General features: G+C 41.7%; 1 protein-coding gene across 1 annotated transcript in view; it reads right to left on the reverse strand.

Moving 5' to 3' along the window:
• Window positions 1-19,191, reverse strand: part of pigf (phosphatidylinositol glycan anchor biosynthesis, class F) — a 119,837-nt gene that overhangs the window by 7,753 nt on the left and 92,893 nt on the right. The gene's annotated exons all lie outside the window — the stretch shown is intronic.

A 19,191-nucleotide genomic window follows, 5' to 3' on the forward strand; every position in this document is an offset into this window, starting at 1 on the left:
ACTGTGACCCTGTGCCTCACCTCATCCGTCCTCTTCTCCAGGTCTCCCAGCTGCTGCTCATGCTTCTGCTGCATGACAGAGACTGGAGCCAGCTTCTCTTCAATCTGTTTCCCCAACATCTCGTGAGATTTTGAGAGCTGGTTCACCAGGTCCTAGAGAGTAATCGGCTCCGAGGCTGCTGTAGGCTGAGCTGCAGGCCTGGTCTCGGATGCTCCTCCTCCCTTTTTAGGCATTTCTGGACAGCTGAAAATACAGGTAAGTCAATTTTTAAATGTTTCTTGGGGCTCCACAATCTTTCCAACGCCCCAAGAAATCCTGATGACCTAGGTTGGGCAGGTTAAAGGACCGTCCTGCTCCCCATGCGATGAGAAGCTCTGCAGTGTGATCTTCTCAGATCGCCGCCATCTTAGATCCCCTCAATCCCACTATCTTAAAAGATGTATGTACAGTAAGCTTTCACTTAAAGTTGTGGCTGTGTTCCTGAAAATTATGAATTTAAGTGGAAAAACTTTAAATGAAGTACGGGTTAGAAGGAGGTTGAGTCAACTTGGTTAGCTGGTTTATAGTTCACAGTGATGCCAATGACTCAGGTTAAATTCCTGCACTAACTGAGGTTACTGTAAAGGTCCCATCCTCTCAACCTTTCCCCTTGCCAGAGGCATAGTCACCCTCAGGTTAAATTCACCAACAGCCGTCTCTCTCTAATGGGGACTGGGACGATGCAATTTTCCTTAGATTCTGTAGGGACTTCCTTCTCAGAGAAAAGCTAAAGCATTATTCCCTGCACATGGATATATTTCACATTATTTTATGTAACAATGTAAACCTGAACAATGTACAAATAAACATTTTAAAAATAAAAAATAAAAATTATATGAGAAATATAATCATGAACCTGAGCTCCAAGACAAAACCTGAGCCGAATTACAAAGTGCTTTTCCTACCTCAACACCTCCATTCCTTTAAAAAGATTTCCAGAACTGTGCGAGTCCAAATGCTGCAGAAGTACAAGGGTTGTTCTCCATTTATTATTTTGTTTCTGGACTCAGGTTGCTCAAACGATTTTCCTGTTTAAAGTAATTTGTCCACTTATGAAGCTACCTATAGAAGTTAAACTATCCATCATTTATTACGGAGGAGTAGCAGCAGCTATCTCTATTTTTGAGCTCATTGTACATCAATGAAATGGTGGCTTCCTCCATGCTACACTAAATCAACATTTAGGATGACGTGGGGAGGACACTTGGAGAACACCAATCACAAGGTGGAAGCTGCAACAATGCTGTTGTAAAATGCTGCATTGCAATCTACTCATTTGCCTCCACTTTCTCATAAGAAAGTGCAGACATGCCAACTTGAAAGTCTTGATTAATACTGTAACTCAACAACTATAGAATTGAATACAGTAGCTGGGAATGCTGGGTCCAGTTTTGAAATTGGTTATGTGGAATGCAAGTCAGAGGGTTGGTCAATGGGACTGGCCACAGTCATGGTGGGAAATAATGTTAAAATGATCTTGTGACATTCTACGAGATTACAGGACCCTTAACATATTGACTTTAAACTGAATCAATGTTAAATATGATACCTTCAAATGATGACTTTCATACACTGTCAGGTCTCTTTGTTCCTTATTCTCTTTAGAATTGTATCACTTATTTTGCATTGCTTGTACTCGTCCAATCTACCAAAATGTGACTCTTCATCAAATTTCATCTTTTATATGTCTAGCCATTCCACTTCCTGTTGCAGCCTGATACTACCCTCATAGTTTACAATCCTGCTACATTTTCACCATCGTAGACAGTCAGGAGGCTGGAAGAACACAGCAAGCCAGGCAGCATCAGGAGGTGGAGAAGTCGATGGTTCGGGTGTAACCCTTCTGCAGTAGTGTAGGGGTGAGTGTAGGGGGAGCTGCAGATAAAGGGGGTGGAGAGGGAAAGGTTGTGAAGTGGGGATAGGTGAAACCAGGCAGAGCGTATGACCTGGTTGGTCAATGGGAGGAATGAATCCAGTAGGTGGCAGGGAGGGGGAGGGGAAGGCACTGGGAAGGCGCTGGGAAGGAAATCAGGGAATGGGAAGGGAGGTTATTTGAAATTGGAGCACTCAATGTGGAGCACTCAGGACAGTCCTCTGGGCTGTAGGCTGCCCAGGCAGAAGATGAGGTATTGTTCCTCCAATTTGTGGTTTGGTTCATTGTGGCAATGGAGGAGGCTAAGGATAGTCATACTGGAAAGGGAGTGGGATGGGGAATTAAAATGGGCGGTGACGGGGAAGTCTGGGGGCCTGGCTGAGATACTTGGTGAACGATTGCCTAAGTTTACGTTTGTTCCTACCAATGTAGAGAAGACCACTTCGAGAGCACCTGATTCAGTAAACTAGGTTGGAGAAGAGGCAGGTGAATTCTGTCTCACCTGGAAGGACTGTTTGGGCCCTGGATGGAGATTGGGGGTGGGTGGGGGCAGAAGGGTGTACTGTCAGGTTTGGCATCTTTTCTGGTTGCAGGGGAAGGTACCTGGGGGTGTGGGGTGCTGGTGGGGAGAGTGGCACAAACCAAGGACTGTCAAAGGGAACTGTCTTTGCAGAAGACAGAGGGGTGGGAAGGGGAAGATGTTCTTGGTGGTGGGGTCTAGTTGGAGTTGGTGGAAGTGTTTAAGGATGATGTGTTGGATGCAGAGATGGGTGGGATTTTCACAATCAGCAGCATTGAGGAAGACATTGAGAATTGTCATAAAAGCATGTTTTGATTTTTAACAATTGTTGCTTCCTTCATTGCTATGCATAAAAATACAGAAACTGTTACTTAATAGTAATCAACTGTTATCTTCTATATCTTTGATGAGAAAGCCAATTTGGCTCAAGATCTTTGATGTATTCAGGAAAAAATACACACTTAATAACATGTCTTTGACTTATAAATGACACCAACATCCCTTATCTATTTTGATGCGGGCACTGACACCCATTATGGAATCCCTTTGTGTATATGACTAACCTCTAGAAGTGAAAGGTTACTGAAAACTGGTTCTTTTGGGACAGGTGCCTCCTTGAAATGAAGGCCACTTCTGATATCTAAGGCTCCTGAGAAATCATCCCAGAACCTCACTGTGTCATCTCTCTCAGGAATCACTCCTTAGAGAGGGTAAATTAAACATTTTTGCAATGAAGATAGCAAAGGTGCCGAGAAGTATAGGAAGGGTTGTTAAATACTTGAGCAACCTTTGGGCAATCTTGTTTTATGTACATTGATCGACTAGATGGAACTTTGCATTCAATTCAATGTGCACTTCGAATTTTCAGGACTTATAGCTGGGAAATGTAATCTCTTATGAAGGTAATTGTCTTAATTTTTTTGAAAGGGACATTGTAAGGTATGGGTGCAAACAGGCAGGTGTATATCAATTTTATTTGGAAAGTCATCTTGTATTCATGCTGAACACTGGCTATGAGTTGAGTCTTCATTCCTTGGTAGCCCTGACTACATCATCTCTTCCCTATTGTGAGCTGCATGGTGGCACGGTGGCACAGTGGTTAGCACTGCTGCCTCACAGTTCCAGAGACATGGGTTCAATTCCTGCCTAGGTGACTGACTGTGTGGAGTTTGCACATTCTCCCCGTGTCTGCGTGGTTTGGCTCTGGTTTCCTCCCACAGTACAAAAATGTGCAGGTTAGATGAATTGGCCATGCGAAATTGCCTGTGTTGTATTAGGTGTAGGGGATGGGTGGCGGGTCAGCGTAGATTTGTTGGGCCGAAGGGCCTGTTTCTACCCTGTAAGTAATCTCTTCATTCTTTGCAAAGGGAACTGATTCCACCATCTTCATGATTATCATCTTTATTTTGAGAAACAGCAAGCCTTTCTCCTGTTATGATGGCATTATATAGAATACGGCTAACTACAATGGTACTGGAAACTTTTGCCAAGTTATATACTGGGCTCTGTTGAATTTCTTACCCTCTAAATCAAAAATGAGGTACGAAGGTAAACTGGCCAAGAATATTAAGGAGGATAGTAAAAGCTTTTTTAGGTATGTGCAAGGCAAAAAAATGGTTAGGACAAATATTGGGCCCTTGAAGACAGAAACAGGGGAATATATTACTAGGAACAAAGAAATGGCAGAGGAATTAAATGGGTACTTCAGATCTGTGTTCACTTGGGAAGACACAAGCAATCTCCCTGAGGTAACAGTGGCTGAAGGACCTGAACTTAAGGGAATTTATATTTGCCAGGATTTGGTGTTGGAGAGACTGTTAGGTCTGAAGGTTGATAAGTCTCCGGGGCCTGATGGTCTGCATCCCAGGGTCCTGAAGGAGGTGGCTCGGGAAATCGTGGATGCATTGGTGATTATTTTCCAGAGTTCAATAGATTCGGGGTCAGTTCCTGAGGATTGGAGGGTGGCTAATGTTATATCACTTTTTAAGAAAGGTGGGCGAGAGAAAGCAGGAAATTATAGACCAGTTAGTCTGATCTCAGTGGTGGGAAAGATGCTGGAGTCTATTATAAAGGATGAAATTACTGCACACCTGGATAGTAGTAACAGGATAGGACAGAGTCAGCATGGATTTATGAAGGGGAAATCATGCTTGACTAACCTTCTTGAATTTTTTGAGGATGTAACTATGAAGTTGGACTAGGGAAATCCAGTAGATGTAGTGTACCTGGACTTTCAGAAAGCTTTTGATAAAGTCCCACACAGGAGGTTAGTGAGTAAAATTAGGGTGCATGGTATTGGGGGCAAAGTACTAGATTGGATTGAAAATTGGTTGGCTGACAGGAAACAAAGGGTAGTGATAAACGGCTCCATTTCGGAATGGCAGGCAGTGACCAGTGGGGTACTGCAGGGGTCCATGCTGGGACCACAGCTTTTTACAATATATGTTAATGATATAGAAGATGGTATCAGCAATAACATTAGCAAATTTGCTGATGATACAAAGCTGGGTGGCAGGATGAAAAGTGATGAGGATGTTAGGAGATTACAGGGTGACCTGGACAAGTTAGGTGAGTGGGCAGATGCATGGCAGATGCAGTTTAATGTGGATAAATGTATGGTTATCCACTTTGGTAGCAAGAACAGGAAGGCAGACTACTACCTCAATGGAATCAATTTATGTAAAGGGGCAGTACGGAGAGATCTGGGTGTTCTTGTACACCAGTCAATGAAGGCAAGCATGCAGGTACAGCAGGTAGTGAAGAAGGCTAATAGCATGCTGGCCTTCATAACAAGAGGAATTGAGTATAGAAGCAAAGAGGTGCTTCTACAGCTGGACAGGGCCCTGGTGAGACCACACCTGGAGTACTGTGTGCAGTTCTGGTCTCCAAATTTGAGAAAAGACATTCTGGCTATTGAGGGAGTGCAGCGTAGGTTCACGAGGTCAATTCCTGGAATGGCAGGATTACCTTACACTGAAAGACTGAAGCGATTGGGCTTGTATACCCTTGAGTTTCGAAGATTGAGAGGGGATCTGATTGAGACGTATAAGATTATGAAAGGATTGGACACTCTGGCAGTAGGAAACATATTTCCACTGATGGGTGAGGGCCGAACCAGAGGACACAGCTTAAAAATATGGGGTAGACCATTTAGGACAGAGCTCAGGAGAAACTTCTTCACCCAGAGAGTGGTGGCTGTGTGGAATGCTCTGCCCCAGAGGGCAGTGGAGGCCCACTCTCTGGATTCATTTAAGAAGGAGTTGAATAGAGCTCTGAAAGATAGTGGAATCAAGGATTATGGAGATAAGGCAGGAACAGGATACTGATTAGGAATGATCAGCCATGATAATATTGAATGGCGGTGCAGGCTCGAAGGGCAGAATGGCCTACTCCTGCACCTATTGACTATTGTCTATTGTCTATTGTCTAAAATTTACAATGCACACTGATTAACTGTGGCCATTCTTGTACTGACAACTCTCTAACATATTCCTTCTGGTGCCACAACCATTATTGCAGGTAAAGCCTCATAGGCCACTCAACCATCCTGACATCAATCCACATCATGACTAATATTGTTGCTAAAAGCAATGGCCTCTACCACCGAAAAGGGCAGGGCAGCAGTTAGATAGGAATACGACCTCATCTACATGATCCCCTCCAAGCCATTCATAAGCGTGACTTGGAAACATATTGCTTTTCCTTTACTGTCACTGAATCAAGATGCTGGAATTCCCTCCCTAACAGCACTGTGGGTATACATAACCCACAAGGACTGCAATAGTGCCAGAGACAGCTCATCAGCACCCTGTCAAGGGCAATAAATGCTGGTCATTATTAGAAGTGTTCACATCTCTTGAATGAATGAGAACAAAATAATTGTTCCATGATAAAAATGGTTCTGGCAGTTTCCTGGCAATTTTGGATTTATGATAAGTTAATGGCATTTCACACCAGCTGATCATTGATTGAATCAAAATCTTTCCTCTTAATAGTCTTTTAAATGGTCCTTCAAGTGCCACAGTTACTCTTTATAATTAGAATCACAGAGTCATAGAATTATACACAGAAACAGACCCTTCCGGGCAACTCATCCGTGCAGACCAGTTACCCTAAACTGATCAAGTGCCATTTGCCAGCATTTAGCCATATCCCTCTAAACCCTTCCTATTCGTTACTCATCCAGATGCCTTTTAAATATTGTAATTGTATCCACTTCCTCTGGCAGCTTGTTCCATACTCTCACCACTCTGTATGAAAACATTGCTCCTCAGGTCTCTTTTAAACTTTTCCTATCTCACCTTAAATGTATGCCCTCTAGTTTTGGCCTTCCCTACCCAGAGGAAAAGACCTTAGCAATTCACCCTATCCATGCTCCTCATGACTTTATAAACCTCTATAAGGTCACCTTCAGCCTCCAATGCTCCAGGGAAAAAATCCCCAGTCTATTCAGTCTCTCCATATACCTCAAACCCAACCCTACCCCCCACCCACCCATTCCTGGCAACATCCTTGTAAATCTTTTCTGAACCCTTTCAAGTTTAACAACATCTTTCATATAGCAGGGGACCAGAATTGAATGTAGTATTCTAAAAATGACCTAACCAATGTCCTGTACAGCTGCAACATGACATCCTAACTGTTATATTCCTGCCTCGGGCGATTGTCTGTGTGGCGTTTTCACATTCTCCCTGCGTCTGTGTGGGTTTCCTCCCAAAGTCCGAAGTTGTGCAGGTCAGGTGAATTGGTCGTGCTAAATTGCCCATAGTGTTAGGTGCATTAGTTAGGGGGAAATGGGTCTGGGTGGGTTACTCTTCAAAGGGTCGGTGTGGACTTGTTGGGCTGAAGGACCTGTTTCCACACTGTAGGGAATCTACAGTGCACTGACCAATGAAGGCAAGCATGTCAAATGCCTTCTTCACCACCCTATCTATCTGTAACTCCACTGACAATAAACCATGCATACCCACCCATAGGTTTCTTTGTTCAACAACACTCCTTAGGGCCCTACCATTAATTGTGTAAGTCCTGCCCTGGTTTGACTTACACAATACAACACCTTACATTTACCTCAACTAAACTCCATTTATCCATCCTTGGCCCAAAGGCCCATCTGATCAAGGTCCTGTGGTAATCTGAGATAACCTTCTTCGCTGTCCACTCCACCATCAATTTTGATGTCATTTGCAAACTTACGTACTGTCTCTCCTATATTCACATCCAAATCATTTATATAAATGACGAAAAGCAGTGGACCCAGCACCAATCATTGTGGAACACCACTGGTCACAGGCCTCCGGTCTGAAAAACAACCCTCTACTGCCGCCCTCTATCTTCTAACTTCAAGCTAATTTTGTATCTAATTGGCTAGCTTCCCTGGATTGTACATGATCTAACCCTACTAACCAGTCTACCATGCAGAACCTTGTCAAATGCCTTCCTGAAATCTGTATAGACATCTATCGCCCTGCCTTCATTAATCTTCTTTGTTAGCTCTTCAGAAAACTCAATCAAGTTAGTGAGACACAATTTCCCCCATACAAAACCATGCTGAGTCAAAATGCTTGTGGAAATTATATGATGTAGTGTTAAATAGTTCTCTTTCTGTTTCTCATTTTCCAGAGCGAATGGTGTGAATTGCACACCCCTCCCGATTACACAGTCAGTTGTTGTTTTTAAATACAATGGTGACTTACTGCCTGACTGATGTGACAAAGCTCCCCAAATACTGCCTCACGGATCTGTTTTCAGCAAGATGCATGGTACAAGTCTGTTCTCCTTTAGAAATTGGCCTGCAGACCTTTAACCATTAGTTGACTTGTTTTTCATTTGCCTGAGGGATGAAAGGCAGTTTCTGAGGCAACGACAGTCAGAATATTCCAAGATTTGCTCAGTGGATAATTATATGTTGGGAAGGGATGTCTCAGAAAATGTTGGAAATACTCAGCATCTCTGGAGAGAAACCACTCCAGTTTTTTTTGTTTCCAGCATCTGCAATATTTTGTTTTGATCTTAATGCCTTCTGTGATGCTTCATTCTAAATATCTTCGATATAATCTCTTTTGCCCTTTCCTCTTCAAAATATAGGAATGTAGGAACTTTCATTAGGAAATTCATGTCCCTAGGAAAAGTATACTTTCTACAAAGGTGACAGACAGATAATTAATCACAGTTATTGGTTGGACTGTGACCAGAAGGATTTTAGATTAGATTCCCTACAGTGTGGAAACAGGCCCTTCAGCCCAACAAGTCCACACCGACCCTTTGAAGAGTAACCCACCCAGACCCATTTCCCCCTAACTAATGCACCTAACACTATGGGCAATTTAGCACGATCAATTCACCTGACCTGCACAACTTCGGACTTTGGGAGGAAACCCACACAGACGCAGGGAGAATGTGAAAATGCCACACAGACAATCGCCCGAGGCAGGAATCAAATCCAGGTCCCTGGTGCTGTGAGGCAACAGTGCTAACCATTGAGCCACCATGCCACACCAACGTTATTGCACATATTCTGATAATATTCTCACATACAACCAATTCTGAAAAGCTGTCTACAAAACCACAGAAAACATAACTGGCTCACCCTTCCTACATTTCTAGAACCATATTGTTGGACATTCTTATTGGAGATTGAGTCCGTCTTACTAATTAATATAATTATCACCATCAAACGCAAAATGCTACATTCCTCCACTATGGCAAAAGGCAATCTTTCCCCAACGAACACTTTGGTGAAACACTCATGGGCTCTTTATTTATTTATTTATTTATTCGGAGATATGGGCCTCTCTGGCTGGGCTAGCATGTATTGCCCAGCCTAAGTTACTCTTGAGAAGATGATGGTGAGCTGCCTTATTGATCTGCATATGTCAATATGAAAAGACAGGAAAGATAGGTGAATATTTGAGAATTGTTTGTGCACCTTGTTTTGTTTGACTGCATAGATTTTCAGCCCAATTCTGGGCAAACTTTGAATGTTTCACGTTTAAATTCTAGGGGAAATGTGAACTCTTGAGAAGGCAATGGTCTTTAGCTGAGGTACCAGGCAGTCTACAATCCTTACTCCACATGACTCATGCCACATTCCAAGATCTGAGTGGAATAACAAGCAAACAATTCCTTCAGTGCCCCAGGAAAGTCTAATCTTAAAATAGGTAAACAGCAGCACTGATATCCTCATGAATCAAACTAGACAGGGCCAGGATTTTGTGAAATAACTGCAAACCCCAAACAGTGCATATTATACAAAATATACACAGCCATACAAACAATGGAAGGTACCTTCCAATATGTACATGTGAAAAAATTACACCCTGATTTCAGGAAGCACATACTTTATTAAATGAAAGAAGCAAGTAAACTGAAAGTGCTGGTGTGATATTCTGGGTTTTAGAGGAACTGGAATTTCGCAATTCACATGATTTGCTTCTCTAGTCAATCTTTAAGATCATTGTCAGTACAAATCTATAGATCCCAGGGTCAGACATTGTTTTAATTATATTCATGTTATGTTGGTTTCCACTGTTAAACTGAAGTAAGCATAGTAGAAATGTTGATGATTAGACTGTGAGGAAGCAATAGCACACATAACTGATGTCACTAAATTTAAACCCAGATTTATTTCAATAGTAGCATAAATTCAGCATTAGATGTGGAGCTGAAAAACGTGTTGCTGGAAAAACGCAGCAGGTCAGGCAGCATCCAAGGAGCAGGAGAATCAACGTTTCGGGCATAAGCCCTTAGATGTGGAGCCTAACATCATTCACATGGAACCAGTTCTACAATTCCAATTAGTTCTGTCTACAGAACTGGGACTTTATAATAAAAGATCTTGATAATTTCCTTCACAGTAAATCTTTTGCCTGACTTCAATGGATGTTCATCACAAACCTCACGCTGCTTTGCCCTGCCGAAGTTATTGTGCTGGCGAAGGATAAAGTCTGAGAAATCTCACTTTCATAACAATGTTGTAGAATTTGTTTCTATGCAGCTACTTCATTTGTGTTAATTTCAATTAGTGTGGAAGCACTCATACTCAACCATGTTTCAATACACCCAAATTATAAATCTTTTGCATTGGAAAAATAAACCTGATGATGTATCCCTTAGCAATATGATACCATCTGTATATCATGATATACTTGCTATCCCATGTAATAAACTAATATCTTGGGTAAATGGAGCAATATCGAAAGTTTCTTTAGACTTCCCTGGATACTTTAACTTTCAACACTTTAATTTTGTCTAGACAGGAAGCAGTTAACTGGAGTTGCTGAAAAAACAAATATCTATGACTTGGAAGGTCCCCGGCGAGATATTGCAGACTTTATTATATTCGCTATGACAGTGTCTTCTGCTACCCCATGCTTATTATGACTAGAGGAAGGTCTAGAGAATTTTAGTCAAAAAGAACAGGAAGGTCTGAACTCAAATAGTTTCACTCATGAAGTATGAGATTTGAATGCTGAAGCTGAAGTCTAAAAAACAAGCAAGGGAATAGAACAACCCTGTAGTGCTATTCTGAAGAGGTTTGATATGGTAGACTGAGAGATTTGTTTCTGCTGGTTTGGGCATTTAAAACACGGAGACTCTTTCTTAGGATCAGGAGCCCGTCATTCAGGAGTGAGATGAGGAGAAATTACTTCATTCAAAGGGCTGTGATTCTGTGGAGAGGGTTGTGGATGTTGAATTGACAAATTGATTAAGGCTGCCAGCAACAGATATTTGGTCTCTCAGAGCATCAAAGGGTATGGGAAGTGGGAAGGTGGTGTTGCAGCCCAAGATCAGCCATGATTGGGTTAATTGGCGAAGCAATCTCAACAAGCCGTATGGTCTAGTCTTGATCCTATTCCTTTAGTTCTAGTGCAATATAGGAAGATAACAGCTTGAGAGTTGATCTGAAGACTATAAGGAAAGTGGTTATCTTGATTTGCCCAGCATGGTCCTGATAAAACACCTGAAACTTGCGCCACTTGAGACTACAGAATAGATCAACATGAGAAATGACAAATGTTGTACGAGCATAGTATCTCAAGAAATATCAGGAGACATCCGGTCAACCAGCAGTTTAAAGACTAAAAGTTATGACAACTTTCACTGACCAACTGGAGAAATCAGAGTGGAGCTGGTATGATAATACTATGACTTTAAGAAGTACATTTTCTCCTTTTTAAATGAAGTACAGTTGAAACGGAGGAGAGTAGCAGTTTACTCAAAGCCAATAAAGAAAACAGCTTGTGAGGCCTTGGGGTTCTTTTTTACATTGCAGCCTGAATGGGTGAGTTCAAGCTCCCACAGAACCAGGATTTTTAGTTTTAGTTTTCTGCAGTTGCTGGAGTTTTGAAACTGGATGTGGAAGCTCTTATTCCTCTCTCTCTGGTACAGCTAAAGGCTGGGGTACTCTTCCTGCTGCTAGAATTGCATGTGAGACAATCTATTTTGACTGCATTTGACTTTGCCAAGGGTCTGTTTATGGGATTTTACTGCATTGGAACAGTTAATTAGTAGTAGTCAATAAATGTATTAATTTGTTAAGCATTTTGATAGATTTACAATTAAGCTAATTCTTTCCTTTTTATTTTGTCAGTATTTTAACCGTGATGTAAAAATAAAGTGTGCTTGCTTAAAGTTGAGTAGGTTGACCAGTTGAGTTAAATCTGGAATGCAATACCATGCACTTACCTTTAAAATAATAAAAAGTTAGGTCGAGGCTATCTCTTTAATATAGTTTGAGGGGGTTGCAAGTTAGCTCGCTGAGCTGGAAAGTTTGTTCTCAGATGTTTTGACACCATGCTGGGTAACATCATCAGTGAGCTTCCGGTGAAGCACTGGCATTCTGTCCCACTTTCTATTTATGTGTCTTGATCTCTTGGGCATGTTGTGTCTACTTGTATGGTTTTGTTGTTTAAGAATTGGCAGACTGCCTTTATCGGGTACCCATTCTTCTTGAGTATACTGTATAGGTATTTTTCCTCTGCTGCTCATAGTTCCTGAGTGCTGCAGTGTGTTGTGCCTCATTTAACTAATGTCCTGACGCAGCTCCCTTTATGGGTGTTGGGACAATTGTTTCTGTAGTTAAGTATCTTGTCTGTGTGTGTTGCTTTCTTTGTGGGTGTTGGTCTGCAATTATCCTCAAATCTTCTCAAAAATCGCAAATAGTTGGAGGGGTTTTAATCTGGTCCATAACACTGGAGCATTTCTTTCTGAGAATTGTTTGCATTTCTTCTTGAAATAATATCAAATGCACTGCAAATATAAAACTCGCCTTTTCTCGTTGAATAACTGCTGCTATTTCCTAGTGTTCGCTGAATAGCTATGTTTTAATTTACTAGTTTTAATCTGTTTGGCACAGCACAGTAACAGATCATTTAGTCCAACAGATTTGTGTCAATACTTCTGGTCTACTGGAGCGGCCTACTATCCTTCACCTGTCCCCATCAACACATCATGCTACTCCTTTCTATCTCTTGTGCTCCAGAACTTGCTAAGCTGCTATCTAAGCTGGTTCTGCACAACTATGAGACTGGCTTCTACCCAGCAATGTGAAACATTGCACAAGTATGTCCCGTAAACAAAAATGCAGCACTAAATCAACTCGGGCAATTATTGCTCCATTGGTCTACTCTCAATTATCAGTAAAGTGTTGGTAAGTGTCATCAACAGTGTTGTTAAGCAGCACTTCCTTAGCAATAACCTGCTAACTGACACTCAGTTTGGGTCACTATCACTGCTCAGCTCCTGACTTCATCTCAGCCTTACTTCAAATATAAACAAGAGATAATTCTAGAGGTGAGGTAAGAATGAGGGCTGTACAGCAAGGCTACTTTTACCACGTGGGCCATCAAGGAGCCCTGTAAAACTGCAATCAATAGGAATCAGGAAGGAAGCTCTCCACTAAATACAGTTATACCTGGCACGAAAGAAGAGATTGCAGTTGTTGCAGATTGATGATCTCAGCTCCAAGATATCTCTGCGAGAATTCCTCAGGAGAGTGTCCTTCGCCAAACTATATTCAACTGCTTTACTAATGTAATTCTCTCCATCAGAAGGTCAGAAGTAGGAAGTTTTGCTGATGATTGCACAATGTTCAGTACCATTTGTGTTTCTCAGATATTGAAGAAGTCAATGCCCAAATGCAAAATGATTTGGACAATATCCAGGCTTGGGCTGACAAGTGGCAAGTAATATTGACGATACACAAGTGATACACAAGTGCCAGGCAATGACCATCTCCAACAAGAAATAATCTAACCATCATCCTTTGAAATTCAATGGCCATATCCCCACTAACAACATTTTGTAGGTTACCATTGACTAGAAATTCAACTAGACTAGCCATATAAAAACAGTGGCAACAAGAGCAGGTTAGAGGCTAGGAATCTTGCAGAGAGTAACTCCACTCTTGATTCTTGTAAAGCTGTCCACTATCTACAAACCACAAGTCAAGAGTCTGATGGAATACTCTGCACTTACCTGGTTGAGTGCAGCTCCAATAACACCCATGAAGCTTGAGACCATCCAAGACTAAGCAGCCCACTTGATTGACGACACTTTAGACTTTCCAGCACTGATGCCTAGTAACAGCAGTGTGTACCATCTACAAGATGCACTGCAGAAATTCAATGAGACTCCATGGACAACCCCTTCCAAACCCATGGCCATTGCGACCTAGAGGGTCAAGGTCAGCAAATATATGGGAAACATCGCCACCTGGAAGTTTCCCTCCAAGCCACACACCATCCTGACTTGGAAACGCCATTCCCGTGGTGCTGGGGCAAAATCTTGAAATTCCCTCTTTATTTACATTTTGAGTGTACCGACACTTAATGGACAGCATTGGTTCAAGACAATAGCTCACCACCACCTTGTAAAGGGCACGTAGGGACAGGCAATAAATGCTAACCCAATCAGAGATGCTCAGATCCCATGAATTGTTTTTGATAAATTTTGCTATTAAAACCCAAAAAAGGAAACATTTGCAATTATGTAGTACTTTTCATGACCATGCCTCAAAGTACTCTACAATCATTGAACTACATTTTGAAAAGTAGCCTTCTTGTAATATTGGAACTATAACCATCAATTTCCACTCATCAAAGTGCCACAAACAGCAACATGATAACAGCTAACTAGGCTGTGTTTTATGGTATTGACTGAAGAATAAATATTGACCATGGCACCAGAGAAAATCTCCTCTGACCTAAAATGATGTCATGACATCTTTATAGTGAGACAGATGTAAACTTATCTGAAAAGTGGCCCCTATAACACTACAAAACACCCTCACCATTGCACTGGATTGTCAATCTTGATTTTTCATGCCCAAACCCTATAATGGAACTTAAACACAGAATCTTATGATTCAGAGGTAAATGCACTACAAAATGAGCCACCACGGAACTGTAACTACTCTTTGGTTTCATATTCTAACCATTCTACAGGATACTTCTTCTGGGCTGGAGAGAAACTTGGAGTGGGAAGGGATAGATCCAGTTGCCATGGTCCACATAGATATCAACAATACAGGTAGGATTAGGAAAGGAGGGATTATGAGCATTTCGGGGCTAATTTATAAACTGAACCACAAAGTGATCCCCTGATCACTACATGGACCAACGCAAATTAGTGTAGAGTAAATAAGCTTAGAGAGGTAAATGTGTCACTCAAAGATTGCTGGAGATCAGAGTCAAGAGTGTGTTTGAGTCCACATCAGAGTCAAGCACAGCAGATCAGGCAGTATCCGAGGAGCAGGAGAATCGACGTTTTGGGTATGAGCATTCCTGATGAAGGACTTATGCCTGAAATGTCAATTGTCCTGCTCCTCGGATGCTGCCTGACCTGCTGTGCTTTTCCAGCACCACACACTCAACATGACATTTACGCACGCACTGTCCAAAGGTCTTTACTCCATTGGCATCAGGTCTTTATAAACAGAAAAGGAAATTAAAGTTAAATAACAAAATGTGTATATGGAAGCAAACTGTGATTTACATTGGGTTGAGGAAACCTTTGCCTTTCTGTTGGTTATTCCCATGAGACTTCTTTCCACCAAATACATATTTTTTCCAGAGAAGGTTTGTTTGACTGTTCCATTTACCATCCCTCACTGATGGCCCCTGCTATTACAGGTCCTGGAACAATTGTTCAATCTCCTCTGCTCAGCATTCTCCTTCATTTGCCACCTACTGATGGAGGTTCAATTCCATCCGAGCAACTATACAAAGCACACAGTGGCCATTTGATATTCAGTTACATGATTAGCAGGTTTAATTGCAGCATGACAGCTAGTGTGTTTGAGTCCACATCAGTATTCTCTTCTTGCATCATCAGCCTATGCAAATGGCAAAGATTGGGGTGATATCTAGCAATTGCTTGAGAGGACCAGATCACTCCTTGAGCTGTATTGGAAACTTACAAGGGATCCAGGCTCTAAGGTAGATTACCCACAGTGCTGGTGCTGGGAGGCAGCAACTGAAGCAAGTCTCAGCAACCGTATGACTCCTGGAGATCTGACTGGCCTATACCCCATTGTGGGGTCTCATGTACATTGCTGACACTCCACTGAATCTATGCCTGAATGTTGTAGGGAGTCTGGGTCAGCATGCTGCCTTTGATTTGTGGCTCAATGTCAGCCACAACCCCTCCAACTGGGCAGGGGGTGTGTTCCCTCCCTCAGGTCAGCTTCAGGCTAAAGGCATCAGCATTTTCATTACTTTTGCCTGACCTGTACTGCATCTAGAATTGAAAACCTGTGTGTCAGTGACCCATTGAAACTCTGTAGCTCCAAGCTTGGTGGATATTTGAAAGTAGTTGAGTGGGTTGCTGTTGGCAAACAGTTCAAACTTGGGATACACCAAAATGTCTCTGAATAGCTGGGAAATAACTTAACTCAAAGCTCGCTGTTTGACTTTTCATACTGGAGTAATTCTCTATATCCCTCTCATTCAGCTTGAGACTCTTAAGTGACATCAGTTGGAATCACTCTTTCTTGCCCTTGAACCTGGGACAACACTGTTACTGGGCCAAGAAAATTTATATCAGTTTCCAGTACGAAAGGGAGATGGAAATCTAGGAAGCCAATCACTTCACCTGTTCGTATCCAACTCCCTGTGATGCTCCATAAAGTATCCCAACTTGCAATTCTTTTTCCAATCACTCCTTCAGCATTCTCTCATTTCCTCAGCAAATCATGGAATAGGGCAGCCAACTGTGAGTAGCCTTGCACAAAACTCCCATAGCATCACGCTCGACAGAAGAACCCATACAGTGCTCTCCCAGTCTTAGGCTAGAACTTCCTTCACCACTCGGACTTTCTCATCTTCAGAAATAATGCCTTCCTTGATAATGAAGTGCCCAAGGTATCGTACTTATGTCTGGAAAAGTTGATCCTTCTCTAGTTTGATTTTCAAGTAAAAACTGTGCCAAGTGGGCGATGACAAATTCTAGTTTTGCAAAGTTATCCTAGCATATTGAATCAAAGACGAATCATCTAGACAGACAGGGAGGGATTGAAAATTATGGCTGTTGAAAGCTTCATTGTGATTTGGAGGTGCCGGTGTTGGACTGGGGTGTACAAAGTTAAAAATCACACAAAACCAGGTTATAGTCCAACAGGTTTATTTGGAAGCACTAGCTTCACCAGTATGAAAAGCTCCTTCATCAGGTGCTTGTGGAGTCTAAGATTGTAGGACACAGAATTTATAGCAAAAGTTTTATCCATCACATGTATGAAGGCAGAATGTGAAATACAGAGCCCATATGGTATTTTTGAAGCTTGTGGTTTATATTAGGTTGTGGACTCCTTTGACCATCTACTATGTCTTCCTGTGAGTCCTATTTCCCCCAAAACATCCTTTTTCCAGAGAGGGTCTATTTGACTGCTCCAGGTGCCCTCCTTCACCGTCATCACCTGTTGCTGGAGGTCCTGGCACAATTGTTCAAACTCCTCTGCTCAGTGCCCTCTCCCATCATCACCATTTGATGCTGGACATTCCAGCACAAATTGAACACCATCACCTCCAGTTTGCCCACAAATCTAGCATTTTCCCTGACTTGACCTGATCACTTACCACTGTTCCCTTTTTATCTATGAATCAGATTCCCAGAATTCTCTACCTAACATTACTGTGTGAACTATGATCAGAGGAACTATAGTAATTCAAGGACTAGAGCCACAAACACCATTATAGAATGGACAATAAATCTAGTTTTTCTGGTGCTGTTCACAACCAAATAACAAACAACTGAAAAAGTAATTAACTTCTTATAAATATCAGATATTTTATTTTTATGGTGCAATTTAATTCTCTCTAGCCTGGCATTGCTTTGTTGTTTATGATTCAGCCTTCTTTACTCTCCCCTTAACTGTAGCAAGTGCTGTATGACACACAAGCAATTCTTGAAATATCTGATAAAGATATTTGTGTTTCATTATTAAAGCACAGCCTGTTTCTGACCTTTACAATGGACTTACAATTCCATACATTGTGTTATTAGTTCTTCTATCCAATTTGTAGGTTTCTGCTTGTGACCTCCATTTTCCCTGATTTGCACAGATTATAAACACTGACCTAAATAGCAAGATCCACTTTTAAAAATAATTTGACAAGACTCCTGATCTGAAGATTTCTGCTGACAGGAAACTTCAGTCCCACCCTCAATCCTCAGCACCGGTACCTGTGCCTTTAATGCTGCAATGCTGTAGAATCAAAGATTTCAGATGCTTGTGCTCACTGCATGTCGACTGTTCACAGTGCATGTACAGAATGTTATTAGATGATTTGTTAAAGAGCAGTCTTTTGCCAGAAGGTTTTGAATCAAGCAAAGTCAGAGGAGACTTGAACTTTTCAACAAGTTTAATTTTCTGCATCAAATACTAAAGTTAATTCACTGCAATGTTGGAAGTTGGTGGAATATGGCAAAAATATGTGTGATACAGATATGATTGGTGCCTTGGTGCAGTTGTGACTCAGCTTGTAGTTTATAGATTGTGGAATAGAATAGTTAGAATGTGGAACCTGGTACCATTTGGGATGGTTGAATTGAATAGCTTAAATATTTTTAAGGGAAGTTAGATAAGTTCTTGAGTGAGAAAGAAATGGAAAGATTTGCTGATAGGGTCAGATGAAATAGATTGGTGGGAGACACATATAAAACATAAATATGCCAATTGGAATGAAAAGCCCATTCTAATACTGTAACTTGGGTAACCTATAAGATAAAATGGAAAATTCAAGAATTCCACCTTCAGTGTGAATAGAGTGGGGAAGGGAGAGACAGAGAAAAAGCAGTTTTCAAGGCAGTTCAGGTTGAGGAAAGGAAACTCAGTTTAGTAGGTCTGGACTTTAGCAATGAAATGGCAGATAGGAAATCATTTTGCAGTGATGTTTCAGTTACTTGTGTGAGCGGAAGATAAATATTTTGGCTTGTATTGGCATTATGGGGGACATTTTGTTCTTGAATACAGCAGTGAAACAAGGTAGCACATGTTGAAGCTAATGAATGCAAATTTCAGTCGTATCTGGAAATGTTTTATAGAAATGGTGACCAACAATAAGGAATTAGAGTATCTCTGACTTTGGTTATGAAATGTCCGTAGCTGTCTTGGCTGGATCAATGGCCTCTCGATGACCTAGGAGAGACTGACTGTAGCTTCCTGCTCCCTGAATTAAGCTGGGAGGCAGTGGGCACCAAAATCAGATGGCGTGACTCTATCTGAAGGGATGCTCACGAACTGCAGGCCTGAGAAGTGAAG

The sequence above is a fragment of the Chiloscyllium plagiosum genome, unplaced genomic scaffold (genome assembly GCF_037043375.1).
Source record: "Chiloscyllium plagiosum isolate Xiang-an unplaced genomic scaffold, Cpla_swu_hap1 HiC_scaffold_10, whole genome shotgun sequence".
In the NCBI taxonomy this organism is placed as follows: Eukaryota; Metazoa; Chordata; class Chondrichthyes; order Orectolobiformes; family Hemiscylliidae; genus Chiloscyllium; species Chiloscyllium plagiosum.